Here is a 14,593-nt window from a genome sequence, read left to right on the forward strand (position 1 = left end):
CCCCGGTCCTTCTTTGGGAGCAGCGCTCCGGTGACCGTCCCGTCGGGGCAAGGAGCTTCTCGGGCCGTGTTTTTTGGTTTGTTTTTTTTTTTGGGGGGGGGGGAAGAAAAAAAGAGAGATTAAAAAAAGATGAATGATAATAGCGGCCTTTCAATATCTGAAGGGTGCCTATAGAAGAGCTGGGGAGGGACTCTTTGCCAGGACTGGAAACGATAGGACAAGGGGAAACGGTTTTAAATGGGAAGAAAAAAGATTCAGATTAGATCTCAGAAAGAAATTTTTTACTATGAGGGTGGTGAGACACTGGAACAGGTTGCCCAGGGAAGCTGTGGCTGCCCCATCCCTGGAGGGGTTCAAGGCCAGGCTGGATGGGGCTTTGAGCAACCTGGTCTGGTGGGAGGTGTCCCTGCCCATGGCAGGGGGGTTGGAACTCGATGATCTTTGAGGTCCCTTTGAGGGATGGTCGGGAGGGCTGGAGGTGCCCCGGGGTGTGGGTTCGGGCGGTGGTGGGTGAGCTGGGCTGGGGTGGCACTGCCCCTGCTCCTCAGGGACCGGGAGCACAGAGCCCCATCACCCCCCGGGTGCGGGAGGTGGGGAACAGACGTACCGGGGACCTGGAGGGAGCTTCGGGCTGCAGAGCCCGTGAGAGGTACCCTGTGGGTGGGACATTTCCACTCTGTGGACATCACTACCCTACAGGTGGGACACCACTGCCCTGTGGACATCACTACCCCACAGGTGGGACATCATGCCCCTATGGGTGGGACACAGGAGGGGGGGATCTCCTCCACAAGCTTGCTTTGTGACCACTTCATTTCTCCTCACCTCACTGTCAAACGCCAATATTGCCCCTTTCCCCCATTCCAGATGGATCTTTTAACCCTGCAGCGTTCGTGAGGACACCTGGATGTTAAATAAGCCGAGGGTGCTCCCATCTGAGGTCCAGGATGGTCCATCTGGCTGGCACACTTCCTCACCAGAGAGGTGGAGGTAGATTTTACCTGCAGCAGTCAAGCTGTGCACTCTCACAGATCTATCATGTTGCTCTTGAGCTACAGCTGAGCATCACTGGCAGACAAAGCCATTTCTATGGATACATGTGCTGTGCGCTCTCACAGATCCATCACGTTGCTCTTGAGCTACAGCTGAGCATGACTGGCAGACAAAGCCATTTCTATGGATACATCTGCGCTGTAGCTGAACCCTGGGCTGCTGTTCCTGGGCTGCTTGCAGCTCCTCACCTCGCTGGCTCAAAAAAAAAGCTAAGGGTTTATCTGCACAGGCTGCAGGGACCTGATTCCTGACCCTGGAATTCACATCTGCTTCATATTCAGAATCGCAGAATCATAGAATAGTTTGGGTTGGAAGGGACCTTTAAAGGCCATCTTTGACTAGATCAGGTTGCTCAGAGCCCTGTCCAACCTGATCTTGAATGTTTCCAGGGATGAGGCATCTACCATCTCTCTGGGCAACCTGTTCCAGCAGGTGGGACATCATGCCCCTATGGGTGGGACACAGGAGGGGGGGATCTCCTCCACAAGCTTGCTTTGTGACCACTTCATTTCTCCTCACCTCACTGTCAAACGCCAATATTGCCCCTTTCCCCCCTTCCAGATGGATCTTTTAACCCTGCAGCGTTCGTGAGGACACCTGGATGTTAAATAAGCTGAGGGTGCTCCCATCTGAGGTCCAGGATGGTCCATCTGGCTGGCACACTTCCTCACCAGAGAGGTGGAGGTAGATTTTACCTGCAGCAGTTGTGCTGTGCGCTCTCACAGATCCATCACGTTGCTCTTGAGCTACAGCTGAGCATGACTGGCAGACAAAGCCATTTCTATGGATACATCTGCGCTGTAGCTGAACCCTGGGCTGCTGTTCCTGGGCTGCTTGCAGCTCCTCACCTCGCTGGCTCAAAAAAAAGCTAAGGGTTTATCTGCACAGGCTGCAGGGACCTGATTCCTGACCCTGGAATTCACATCTGCTTCATATTCAGAATCGCAGAATCATAGAATAGTTTGGGTTGGAAGGGACCTTTAAAGGCCATCTTTGACTAGATCAGGTTGCTCAGAGCCCCATCCAACCTGACCTTGAATGTTTCCAGGGATGAGGCATCTACCATCTCTCTGGGCAACCTGTTCCAGTGTTTCACCACCTTCATCATAAAAAATTTCTTCCTTATATTTAGTCTAAATCTTCCCTCTTTTAGTTTAAAGCCATTACCCCTTGTCCCATCACAACAGGCTCAGCTAAAAAGTCTGTCCCTGTCTTTATTCTTGGTGGCCACTCAGCTTAGCTGAAAAAAGGGTGTGCAGCCCCTTTTACCTGCTGACACTGGATTTTTCCAAATGGTCAATTGAGGCACAAGGAGGGCTGGTCCACACAGGGCTGGGCCGGTACCAGGTTGGGTCTCCATCACAGAGGAGCATGGGGCAGGGGTCCCTGAGGCCATTTCCCCAGCGTGGTCTCACAGGAGGAGATACAACAAGGTCCTCGAATCCCATGGTGAAATCCCTGACAACAAATCACAGGTGTCTTCCAAAGGCCATGGTCCTTGGTCCTTGGCAGGACCGAGTTTGACCATGGGGACCCAAGGAGAGAACATCTGGATTCCTCTGTCGCAGATACACCAGTGCTGAGCAGTCATGTTACCAGCACCTGCCATCCCTGAGTGACGTGGGCACTGTGAATCACCGGTTCCCCTATGAAAGGACAATGAGACATCTTCCCCTGCTCATTACCTGCTCACATATTATATTTAATTGAAAGTTGATTGGCAATTGGCCTCTGAAGAACTTCAAGGCAGCGTCAGCACACAGCTCTGCCTGCACTTGCCAGCACCGAGCTGCAGAGTGAGATGGCTCTGTGCCAACACATGGCTCTGGCCCTTTGGTCCTCCAGCCCCATAACCATCTGCCATCTTCTGTCTTCCCCAGTGAGCAGACCTAGAGGCAGCCACAAACCCATGACAAAGACTTCACAGCAAGGTAGAGGCTGTTGGTGCCGAGTGGTGCCAGCACCTCTGTCTGCTCAGCAGCACCTTGGCCAAATGGGGTTTTTTCCTCCCTGAGACCTTTCCTGCTGGTGGACAAGGTGCCGCAGCACACCATGGGGCACAGGCAAAGGGCTTCTCCAGGATAAAGACAGAGTAACTGTGCAAAACATGTAAAACAGCCCATGCAGGGTGGAACCGCAGTGGAGAAAACAAGGAGATCTAAAAGACAGTTACAGCCCCTGCAAGAACAGGAACAAAGGAGGAGTGGAGAAAGAGAGATTGTTCCAGTAATTGCCTCCCCCAGGTAAGGATGCTGTGCCTGAGCAGCGCTGCTGCCACGGAAAAGTGCTGCTTCTTGATTCACTGCTCCCCACGTGCAGCACATCACATGTAAAATAGCACATTTCAGTGTATAATCAGGCTAAATAAGTTCATGTTTTCAACCCCTCTGCCTGTGCGTGCACATGGATGCACTTTCTGCCCCATCACGACACCGCGGTTGGCACCAGAGCACCAAGTCAAGAGTGACTTTGGGTGTAGCAGGGCACCAAGCCCAGGGGAGAGGAACCCAGGCTCCCTGCCAGGGCCTTCATACCTGGGACAGGAGTGTCGACACCCTGGGCCAGGTCACAGGTCCCCATCGGTGATGTGGCACCCAGGGCCACTGTCCCCACACCCAGCTGCACCCGGCAAGCACCGCTGGGCAGGCTGCTGCCACCCATGATGAGCCACTGAGGAGCCACCAGTGAGGACTTAGGGGACACATCCCAGCAGGTATAAGGTGCCCACACTGTCTAGATCCATAGGGAAGCCATTCCCAAGGGCTGGCACATCTTGCATCTCCCCTCAGCACGGGCCACTGGGCACAGCAGGGGTGGGTGCAGCCTCCCAAGCTGATAGGGGCTGCAGCAACCAGCCATGAGGATGCGCAGATGGGAAGGTGTTCCTGCACCCGGCACACATCAAGCAAGGGAGAAACCTCCTGCTGTTTATCTTTGCCTTGATTTGCATCTTCTTAAAATGCCTAATTAGTTGCGCTAGTTGATATACTGGCTCAGGCACTCCTACCTAATCCCGTAAGTAAAACTAGGCATCGAAAATATTTGTCCTACATCTTCAAATGATGCAACGTTCACTAGTGGCCTTAGGCTTATTTTGGGTTGAACCTGCAGCTGGCCATTCCGTGGTCCTGCTGTACGGGCAGCTGGAGGGTTTGGGACTGCTCATCCTTGCTCTCCAGCAGGAAAAGCTGAGCACTGGGATGTGAAAGGTGATCATCCCCATCACCACAAAGTGGTGTTTGTTTGCTGTGGTCAGTTTCACCAAGAATCACTTTTTCTCTGGAGAGCAATTTTTATTCCCGAGACTTTACTGACTGCAAAAGCCCCTTTTGTACATAATATATCTTATTATTTAGTTCCAATGGCTTTTACTGGATTAACAGAAGAGCAAGAGGTGTATAAACTACATTCAGCTCCCTCACTTGTTCAATATCAGTTTCTGAAGTGGTTTCTGAACTAGCAGAACTTGTCCATCATCTAGCAAGCCTCTGGACCCAAAACCTCTGAGTGTTTTAAAGCTTAAAAGTGTGTTAACCTGACTGTAACAGTGTCCTAACCAGCAGTTTGTGAAGCTGCACCAGGCGGAGGAATGTGGCTGTGGTGAGAAGTCCTGGAAGGGGAGAAGTACTGATACCCTCATCCACAGAGAGCTCCACGGGCGAGCAACGATCTTCAATTCCTTCTGCTCTTCGTTCAGGACTTGTGTTAGTACAGGAGTGGAAAAACATCATTTTTCAGCCTTGTAGGATCCTCAATCAAGCTCGATGCCACCCGTGAGGACAGCCACCACACCTCAGCAGAGACCAAAGGTGTGCTGGGACACGGCAGCAGCTTTACCTGCACATGTTGAATTTCTGAGGCTCCTGCGTAGCCTTGAGTCCAAACGCTGGTGTTCAAAAAAATACCAAGCGCTTATAATCAAAGACAGAACTGGCTGAATTTGTTTTCCGGTGAACTCAGCGTTACACGTGGGATGATCTCCAGCCACCCTGGCATCCCCGAGACCCTGTGCAGCCTTCGTGTCTCTGCTGCACTCAGCTATTACAGTGGGCTCCAGGGAGTAGGTAATGGGCTTTTTAATTTTTATTTTTTTATCCAGCACAGAAATGCAAGAGAGAAGCTTAAAAGCAGCATTAATTATGATTTTTAGAAAAAGGATAAAGCAAACATCTATCTTTGCTGGTTGCCACTGTGTGTGGAGCTGTTTAGACTGGACGTTAGGAAACGATTCTTCACACAAAGAGTGGTCAGACACTGAAAGAGGCTGCCCAGGGAGGTGGCTGAGTCACCGTCCCTGAATGTGTTGAAGAGTCCTTTAGACGTGGTGTTGGGGCATATGGTGTAGGGGAGAACTTTGTAGAGTAGGGTTGATGGATGGACTTGGTGATACCAAGGGTCTTTTCCAACCTGAATGATTCTATGATTCTATGATAAGGAAGCCCTCGGTGTCCAACGCACACCCATCCCAGATGTTCCACAGCTGGTTTCCTTTCCCAGTGGCCCCTGCATTATCTCATCTCCTGACCTGGCACCGGGCTGCCCACACTCAGAATCACAGAATGGTGGCGTTGGAAGGGACCTCTGGAGATGACCTAGTCCAACCCCCCTGCCAAAGCAGGTTCACCCAGAGCAGGTTGCACAGGAACATATCCAGGTGGATTTTGAATGTCTCCAGAGAAGGAGACTCCACAGCCTGTTCCAGTGCTCTGTTATTCTCAAAGTAAATAAGGTTTTCCTCATGTTGAGGTGGAACCTCCCACGTTTGTTTTTGCCCATTGCCCCTTGTCCTGTCACCAGGTACCACAGAGAAGAGTCTGGCCCCATCCTCTTGACACCCACCCTTTAGATACTGATAAGCATCGATGAGATCCCCTCTCAGTCTTCTTTTCTCCAGCACTTCCATCGCTGGGCTGTGCTGGGAGGTTGCTGAGGGATTTTATGCTGCCTGCAAACCCTGCAAAACTTTTCTTGCTGGCTTGACGACCCGAGGAGATACGCAAGGTGTGGCTGAAAGGAGAGGGAGCACTTTTCATTAGTCTAAGGGATATACAGCTGGGTGAAAACCCACAGTATTTGGGGCAGCACCTGGTGTCTGAGGGTTATAAGTGGTGAGGAGGTTGGGAAAGGTGCTGTGTTTCTTACTCCAGCTTAGGGGTAGGTGATGTTAAGCTTGGTTCTCTTTTCTTCATGCCGTGTGGTCTCTGTTTCAAACAGTGAACGCCACTCTCTTCCTTCCAGGGGCAGGGAGGCTGCTCTGGCCGTGCTGCTGTGCCCCAAAAGCTCGTCTGCTTTCCTCAAAGCTTCTCTGGGGTGTCTGTCGTCTGCTGAGCTGGTAAAAGCTGCTACTTCTGCCTGCACACCTTGCCTTGCTTTTAGCCTGGGATATTTACATCTTCTTCCCAGGGCTTCGAGGCAGTGGGAGACACTTCTGGAGTCCTGCAAAAATGCTGGGAGGTGAGTTTGGGAAATAAAGGGCTGCCACTTCTCTGTAATGGCATTAAAAGCAAGGGAGCTGGGCTGACTGTGGACATCCACTCGTCTCCAGTGATGCCGAGGGCAGTGCTGTGGCTCCTTCAAGGGTGAATTTGGCTCCCACTTGGTAGTTTGAGGCTCCAACCCAAACGTGTTCTCCTGATTTACTCCAGGAAGAAAAAGCAGTAGCGGAAGCATTCTCCCATGGAGGTGTAGGAGCAGGTTGCTCCCATCTCTTCCCTCAAGGAGTCAGAGGAAAAGAGACCCTGTACTGGCCTGAGAGAAAGAGAAAGACATGGAGGTGAGTAACAGACACTTATAAAGACATCTGTGAAAAAAACAGATGGAAGACATTGCCTAAATTACTTACCTTAAGACTGAAGGAAAAAAGAGATCTCTGTCTCCCATATTGAGATGACTGACCATCAGCATCTCAGACTGGCAGGATGACCGAGAAAGCATCCCTGAGACAGAGACCTGCCATCCCTGATGGAGAACACAGCCTTCTCCGCTCCACCTCCCCATGAAGTCTTCCCGGACCCAGAGAGTTAATTTTTCTCTCCCCTCCCCAAAATGTACCAGGTCCTTCCTTTAGCTAGGAGCTAGTCTGGCTACTCATCTTAATTTGAAAGAGCGTAGTTTCACTTCCCCGGAGGTGTAAATACTCCTGTGCCAGAAAAACTGTCAGCTCCTGTTGGAGGGATGAAACTCTCTTCCCCTGGTGAGTCACGGTGCCGCTTCCAGCAGGAGGGAGAGCTCATCCCAGCCCTATAATCTGCTTTAGTCTGGATGTGGATGGACGCCACGACGCGAAAAAAGTTCAGAGCTTATTACAGGCTCTTGGCTGATATTGGAGATAAGGGTAATTAACCGCTCCAGGATGACAATGGTTTATTGCTGGCTGATCTCCCGATGCTTTTTCTTAAGCAGTTTGTGAAAAAAGAAAAATAATAAAAAAAAAAAGTGGGCCTTGCTGAGGATGGAGAGGGCAGAAGGAGACAGAAAGCAGTTGTGTGAGTCCCCAGCTCACCACACGAGGCTTGAGAAGCACGCATAGGCTTCAACGTGAGCTGGAGACAGGATCTGTGCTTTTACCCATTCTCGGATGTATTTTGGGAGTCACAGGATTTCTGTGTGGGGGTAAGGAAAGGCCACTGCTCCCCGTGGGCACAGTTTTGCAGCCACCGCGTTTCTGCGCTTGCCAAAGGTACAAAAAAATTGGGGTTTGATTGTGTCAGGGGGTACTGGAGCTGCTGTCTCATTTTATGAGGTGTTGCTATAATCAAGACCACCAAACTGAATTTTACAGAAATCTCTTATATTAAAAGAGACCAAAAAATCACAGCCTCATCACCTTCTCGTGCAGAGACCTTTGGCATCACTTGCTTGCAGAGGTGAGGACCAATCTATTTACTCGATCCTCAGTCTGAAATTGTCCTGTATCTCCATGAGAAACTCCACAAGTGGGAGCACGTCCTGGCGCTCTCCATGGAAAGGAGCAGGAACCTCTTCTCAAAGCCTCCAGCTTCCTTCTGCTCAGCTCCATACGCGTGGGAGTCGCTTCCCAAGGTGGATTGCCAAAAAAGCACATCTGCTGTGGGAAGGAGGTGAGCGATTCGAAGGGGAAGTAAAAGGGCTTTAACTGATACCGGCTTTCAAAATTAGCTTTTGACCTGATTTTATACTGAGTTTTCTGGTGAAAAAAGGGGCATTGGTAGTCTATCAGCGTAGCACTGAACCCTATTAAATACGCCTCCATTTATCTTTGATAAGACTAATACGGTTCCTTATTATTGGAACAATGGTATATTTTTGTCACCCTTAATTATTAACTTATCTGGCTGCGATTGCTTCGCTTCTGAAAAGGACATGGTAGGTAGCTATAATAGCTATACAACTCTTATATAACTAACATTTTTGGGTGGTATTTTTTTTTTTTTATCCTTTCTTTTCCTTTTTTTGCTTTGCCTACAGCTTTTCCATTTCTCTTTGGCATAGGTAAGTAAACCCAAAGGGCTAGATCCTACAGTTACACTGATGTTTTTGGAGCATGGCCTGGAGTTTTATCAGTTTACATCATCTGGGAGTGGGCCCACGAAATTTTTAAAACGTTGAAATAAATGAAAGCAGACAGGTGACAGGGTGACAGCACCAGGAGGAGAATGGCGACGGCCAAGGCAGCCAAAGTCTTAGCTTTATTTGGAGGAAAAGGGTCCTGCAAGTACATCTGGTACCGGGAGGTTAAAACATGATGCAGATTTGCCGGGAGCTGAAAACAGGAGAAAAATGCGGCCTGTACAGAAAAATAACTCCCAGTGTTTTCCTGTGGTGACATTGGCAAGCCTTCACCATCACGCTAGCCCTGAATGCTCTTCGCATGTTCCCACAGCATTTGCCACTGCGGGCAAGAGGAGGCTGGAGGCAAGTGATGGGAGAGGGTACCCTGGAGTCGCTCGTCACCAGCTGTGGTTCGCAACTGCCTTCACGACAAAGTCCACCCTGGGCATCTTGGAGGCCACTGGCTCACATCTCCATTGGATCATGAGTCTAAAATAATATCTTTATTGCCTCTCAGTGGCTGCAGCTCCTTTCTGATACCCAGCAGAGTTGGTGTCTCCAGGATCTCACCAATGCAAGGAGACAGAGGACCACCACCACCATCTCTCTGACTGCTGCCCCTCCTCACTCCCAGCCTCATGCTCAGAGGGGCCATGGAGCCAACCTGATGGGTGCCCATGAGCTCTCTTTCCTTCACCGTTCACCCAGGAGGAGTGTGGCCTCCCTCAGCTTGTACTTTCGGCGCTGGATCTCCAGGTCCTTCAGCAACCAGCTCATCACACCAGCTACTTCGCCACAGCCATTCCATTTTGGCTGCTGAGGACACTGGCCCCAGTGACAATGCAGGGAGGGCTGAATTCCTTTCCCAGCCCGGCTCTCTGTTTTGACAAGTGATTCTTTTTATAAACCCCAGACAGTGCGTCTTTTCACAGGCAGCTGTAAAGCTGGGTTTAACACACGTCAGAGAGAATACACGAAAGCTCTTGCACGTTTGGCGGCGCGGCGTGGGGTTGTTTTTTTCGGCGGCTCTGTGAACGTGCTGACCGGCTGCTGACCTTGCCTCCTGGCACAGAGCACGGCCACCAAAGAATGGACCCCATCCTGCTGTCATTAATACCCCAGATTTCACTTCACACCCTATATCTGCCTCCTCCCAAGACACTGGTGGGGGTCCCACCAGCCATCTCCAGTAGCTTGTTGCTGGAGGAGTGGAGCCACACAACAAGTCCAGAACATGGCCAGCACATTGGGTTACAGCCCAGGCATCCATCCTTGCTTGGTTCCTTGTCCTGTCTTTCAGCACCAGAGTTATTCCTTCCCTTGGTGAAGACCTTCCCAGTACAAACACAGTGACTGAAGCCCTGAGAGGACAAGGGAAAGGCAAGGAAGAACAAGCAAAGCCATCCTGAGGACTAAGTGTGCTAAGCAGGACTATGCGTGCCTGGAGACCCTTCCCCATCACAGATGTTAAGCAAGTGCTTTCACAACAGATTAGGTCCACCTACACCTAAAATAGCCTCATAGAATCATAGAATTGTCTAGGTTGGAAGGGACCTTTCAGTTCATCAAGTCCAACCATCAACCTAGCACTGACAAAAAACATCACTAAACCATGTCTCTAAGCACTACGTCTACCCATCTTTCAAGTACCTCCAGGAATGATAATTCCACCACTTCCCTGGGCAGCCTGTTCCAATGCTTGATAATCCTTTCAGTGTACAAATTTTTCCTAATATCCAATCTAAACCTCCCCTGGTGCAACTTGAGGTCATTTCCTCTTGTCCTATCGCCTGTGACTTGGGAGAAGAGACCAAGGTCATCATCCTAAAGATCCTTGTCTAAGCCTTCAGATGGTGTTTCACTTTCCCTGAGAGCCACCTGGCAGTTTCTGAAGTCCCTTTTTGATCGATTTTCCAACAGCCATCACAGCTCCAGCTGTTGTACTGAACCCTCCACCCTCCTCCTCCTCGCGTCATCATGCATCTCTGCTCCCTCACATGAAGTATTTGTGAAACCTGAGAAGCGGGGCTTGGATAATGGATGTTCTATTGATAAATACCTTTCAAAAAACACCTTCTGGAAGCCAGGCCATTGAGCAACATGAGGTAAACCACATTCTTCCCATACACCCTCTAAAGAGAAGGTTTCCTGAGGTACAGCATGCAGGTTTGATGAATCAAACATCAGTAGAAAAGTCTCTGCCGTCTTTTTGAAACCTCCAGGGCCTCTCAAACGTGCCTCCAGGTTGAGAAAGGTCACACGAAGATCATCTAGTCCAACTCCCCTGCCAAAGCAGGGTTGCCCAAAGCACATCACTCAGGGCTGCATCCAGGCAGGTCTTGAAGATCTCCAGAGAAGGGGACTCCACACCCTCCCTGGGCAGCCTGTTCCAGGGCTCTGGCACCCTCACCCTAAAGAAGTTATGAAATCCTATTATTATTAACCCTAAAGAAGTTATGAAATTTCTTCCTCCTAAAGAAGTTCTTCCTCCTATTTGAATGGAACTTCCCATGTTCCAGCTTGTGCCCGTTTCCCCTTGTCCTGTCACTGGGAACCACTGAAAAGAGTCGGGCTCCATCCTCCCTCCCATCCTTTAGATACTTGTCAGCATTCTCCAGCCTAAAGAGCCCCAGCTCTCTCAGCCTTTCCTCATCAGGGAGATGCTCCAATCCCTCCATCATCTTTGTTGCCCTACGTTGGACTCTCTCCAGCAGTTCCCTGTCCCTCTTGAACTGGGGAGCCCAGAACTGGAGGCAGGATTCCAGTTGTGGCCTCACCAGTGCAGAGTAGAGGGAGAGAATGACCTCCCTAAACGCTTTTCTTCCTTAAAGCCCTCAAGCTGAAATCTGACATTTCTCTTCCACGTACGAAAGCTCTCAAGATTCGTTCAGCCCATACCTGGAACAACACGTGTGTCACACAGAAAAACCCCACACCAGCCTACATCCCCTGATGGGCTTTTTCCTTCCAGGCAACCGAATATGCTGTGGTTTTCTCAGTAGAGGGAGCTTCTCACACATCTCTGTGAGCACCACGTCCCTCCAGCCCTCTGAAAGCACGTCTCATCTCCAGCAGAACCAGCCCCGGGCCAAAGAAACCAGGCAGGAACCCCAAAGGTTGAGGGAAAGGTTCTCCTAACCCACAGTGACCAAGGGCTGGTTTGATTACTGAATTCAGGCGTCTTTCCCAAAAATCCTTGATTGGCTTTCATAACTATTACTGTCATAAACGCCTGTCCTTTTGACACCCTGGCACCACCCAGCAGCAGCTCGGTGGCAGTCAGTACCAGGGCTGTGAGAACTTGCCTGAAAAAGGGGGCTTTCTGAGGCTTTTCAGTGCCTTTCTTTGCTTCCTCTGAATGCCTCCTGACACTTTTCTTAGGGAGAAAGAAAAGCCTCAGATACTTTTCTTACTTTTTTTTTTTTCTGCAGCTCAAATGCTCTGTACGTTATTATCATGTCCCTTTTGGCTGTCTCCTTAGACAAACCATGGCATCTTCTCATTCCGCCTTTGTCCAAAAGCCTCTGCAGAGTTATTATTCAGGGGGTGGAGTGATAGGACGAGGAATAACAGTTTTAAACTGAAAGAGGGGTGGTTTAGATGAAATATCAGGAGGAAATTCTTTCCTGTGAGGGTGGTGAGACACTGGAACAGGTTGCCCAGAGAAGCTGTGGCTGCCCCATCCCTGCAGGGGTTCAAAGCCAGGCCAGATGGGACTTTGAGCAACCTGGTCTGGTGGGAGGTGTCCCTGCCCATGGCAGGGGGTTGGAACTGGATGATCTTTAAGGTCCCTTCCAACCCAAACCGTTCTACGATTACTAAATCCCACTTAGTAACGAGCAGAGTCCAGCACAGGGCTACCTGTGGTGAGGTCTCACCAAGGAGATGGGCAGCACCAGCGCGGTCAACAAGAGGCCCCTTCTCTGCTCCCTGCACCCCACCTACATGAGCACCTGGTGGGGTGAACTCCACCGGAGAGCAGAGCCAGGCAGAAAAGCATCGATCTAAAAACCAGCCCGATTCTTCAGTGAGATGGGTTCCCCAGCCTGTTCAACTGAGTGACAGCAGAAGCATTTGTACCGCACAGCGTGCCCAGAACAGCGTGAGTGGGCGGACGGGATGGCAGGAGTGGGAGGGAGGAGAGGAAGGGAAGAGGACTGCTTTTTTAAGAAGCACTAACAGCTTAAACGCACTTAAAATGATAATTTAATTGAGGAGACCAGTGATTTTAGTCTTACAAAGACACCGAGGGAATCAGCTTTTCAAACCAGATTTGCAGGTGATGTTTTCCTCAGGCTGCATAGATTGTTGGATGATGTTTTGCTCACATGTAAAATAACTAAAATTGAAAAATGTCAGCATTTAAAACATCTGTCTCCCCTTCCCTTATCCCCTTCTGATTCCCGTGTTTTCTGTGCTTGGCATGGCTAGGCACACAGGCAATTTCACCATAATCTCAGTGCTGATTCACTCCTCTGTTTTAAAGCTGCTTCCCATCACAATCTTTGAGCTCACCTACTCCCTTTCTTACTGCCTAGGAAAAAAACAAGAGCAGAAGATGGAAAACATTATAAGCGCTTTTAATGGGTCTTCACAAAAACAATTTCAAAACAGTATTTACACTGAAGGTATAAATATTCCCTTATGAATAAATGATGCTGTTATCCAATAAGTGATCACACTCAGATCAAGAATAAGTATTTAGCTCCTTCAGAGAGGTTAAAATAACCTCTCTTAGGGCATGGGAAACTTCTTTTCCATGCATAATTCCAGTCAGCAGACAAACTGCTACACAAAAGCAGATAACATCAACTCGGAGGTAAGAGAGAAAAGAGCTAGTGGGCAGACCAGGCACAAGTGCAAGGAATATAATTTGGCCGTGAATAAATTTAGGCTGGAGATCAGGAGACCATTTTCAAACTCCAGAGCAGGGAGGTTTCAGAGCAGTCTTTTGATAAAAGCAGTGGGACAAAAAGCCAACTGGGTTCAAAACAAAGCCATGAGTTGTATGAAGGGGACAACAAGGTGCGGCTGCCTGCCATAGCCGATCTCTGAACCTTGATGCAGCAACCCCTGCCAGTCCGGTGCTCCCCAGTATCTCCTGTGGCAGCTAAAGGCAAAGGTGACTATTTGTCTTGCTGACAAAGAGGAAGAGGCACCACATGACATGTTTAGTGTGCTACGTCAGCATGGCAGTGCCCTCACAGAACACCGTGACACCACGTTCCTCTGTGAACCCAGCAGGTCTCTCTGTGCCGCTCCGAGGTCCCTGACGGCACTGGGCTGTGTCAGCGTGTCCTGGGGCAGCCACAGCCTGCAGGGCACCTCTGCCACCGTCCTCTCACACAGCACACCTCTTGAGGGACAAAACAGATTGTAGTTTATAAAAAAAAAAAAAAAAAGTCTTATCTCCCTCACCGACTTTCTCTATCTTCCCTCCTGCTGTTCCACTGTGGAGAGTGGGAGGACAGGAATTTTCCACCAGGGTTTTAGAGAGGGGGTTACTCCTCTCTCCCACCTCTTCCACCATGTTTTGGAGAGGGTTATCTCCTTCTTTCTTCTAGAAATCAGACTGCGTGGCACTCCTGAGTTTCTGTGGGAGACACCTGCGCTGCCAGGTTCCCTGGTACCTACAACCACACCACGAGGGTGCCCAAGAGAAGGGTGCAGAGGTGTTTCGCTCATGTCCCCCAACCCAAAGGCACCAGCATGAGACCTTCACCCAAAGGACACCGGCCACCACATCACCTCCACCACAGAGCTGCCAAGGGCCTGTCCCCAGCCCCGTGTCCTCCTCAGCCCTGACTGCGGGGGGTATTCTTCGCCTCAGGTCCTGTCCCCTGCCCCACAACCCTCCTCAGCCCCCACTTCTGGCCCTGTCCCCCGACTCACGACCCATCCACAGCCCTTGCCGGGGGTCCGACCCTGCCCCGAGCCCCGTCCCAGCCCTGCCGAGGGTCTCACCGCGCCCCAGCCCCCCCCTACCAGCCCTGCCCGGGCTCCCCCGGCC

Source organism: Calidris pugnax, unplaced genomic scaffold, assembly GCF_001431845.1.
Source record: "Calidris pugnax isolate Ruff unplaced genomic scaffold, ASM143184v1 scaffold18, whole genome shotgun sequence".
NCBI lineage: Eukaryota > Metazoa > Chordata > Aves > Charadriiformes > Scolopacidae > Calidris > Calidris pugnax.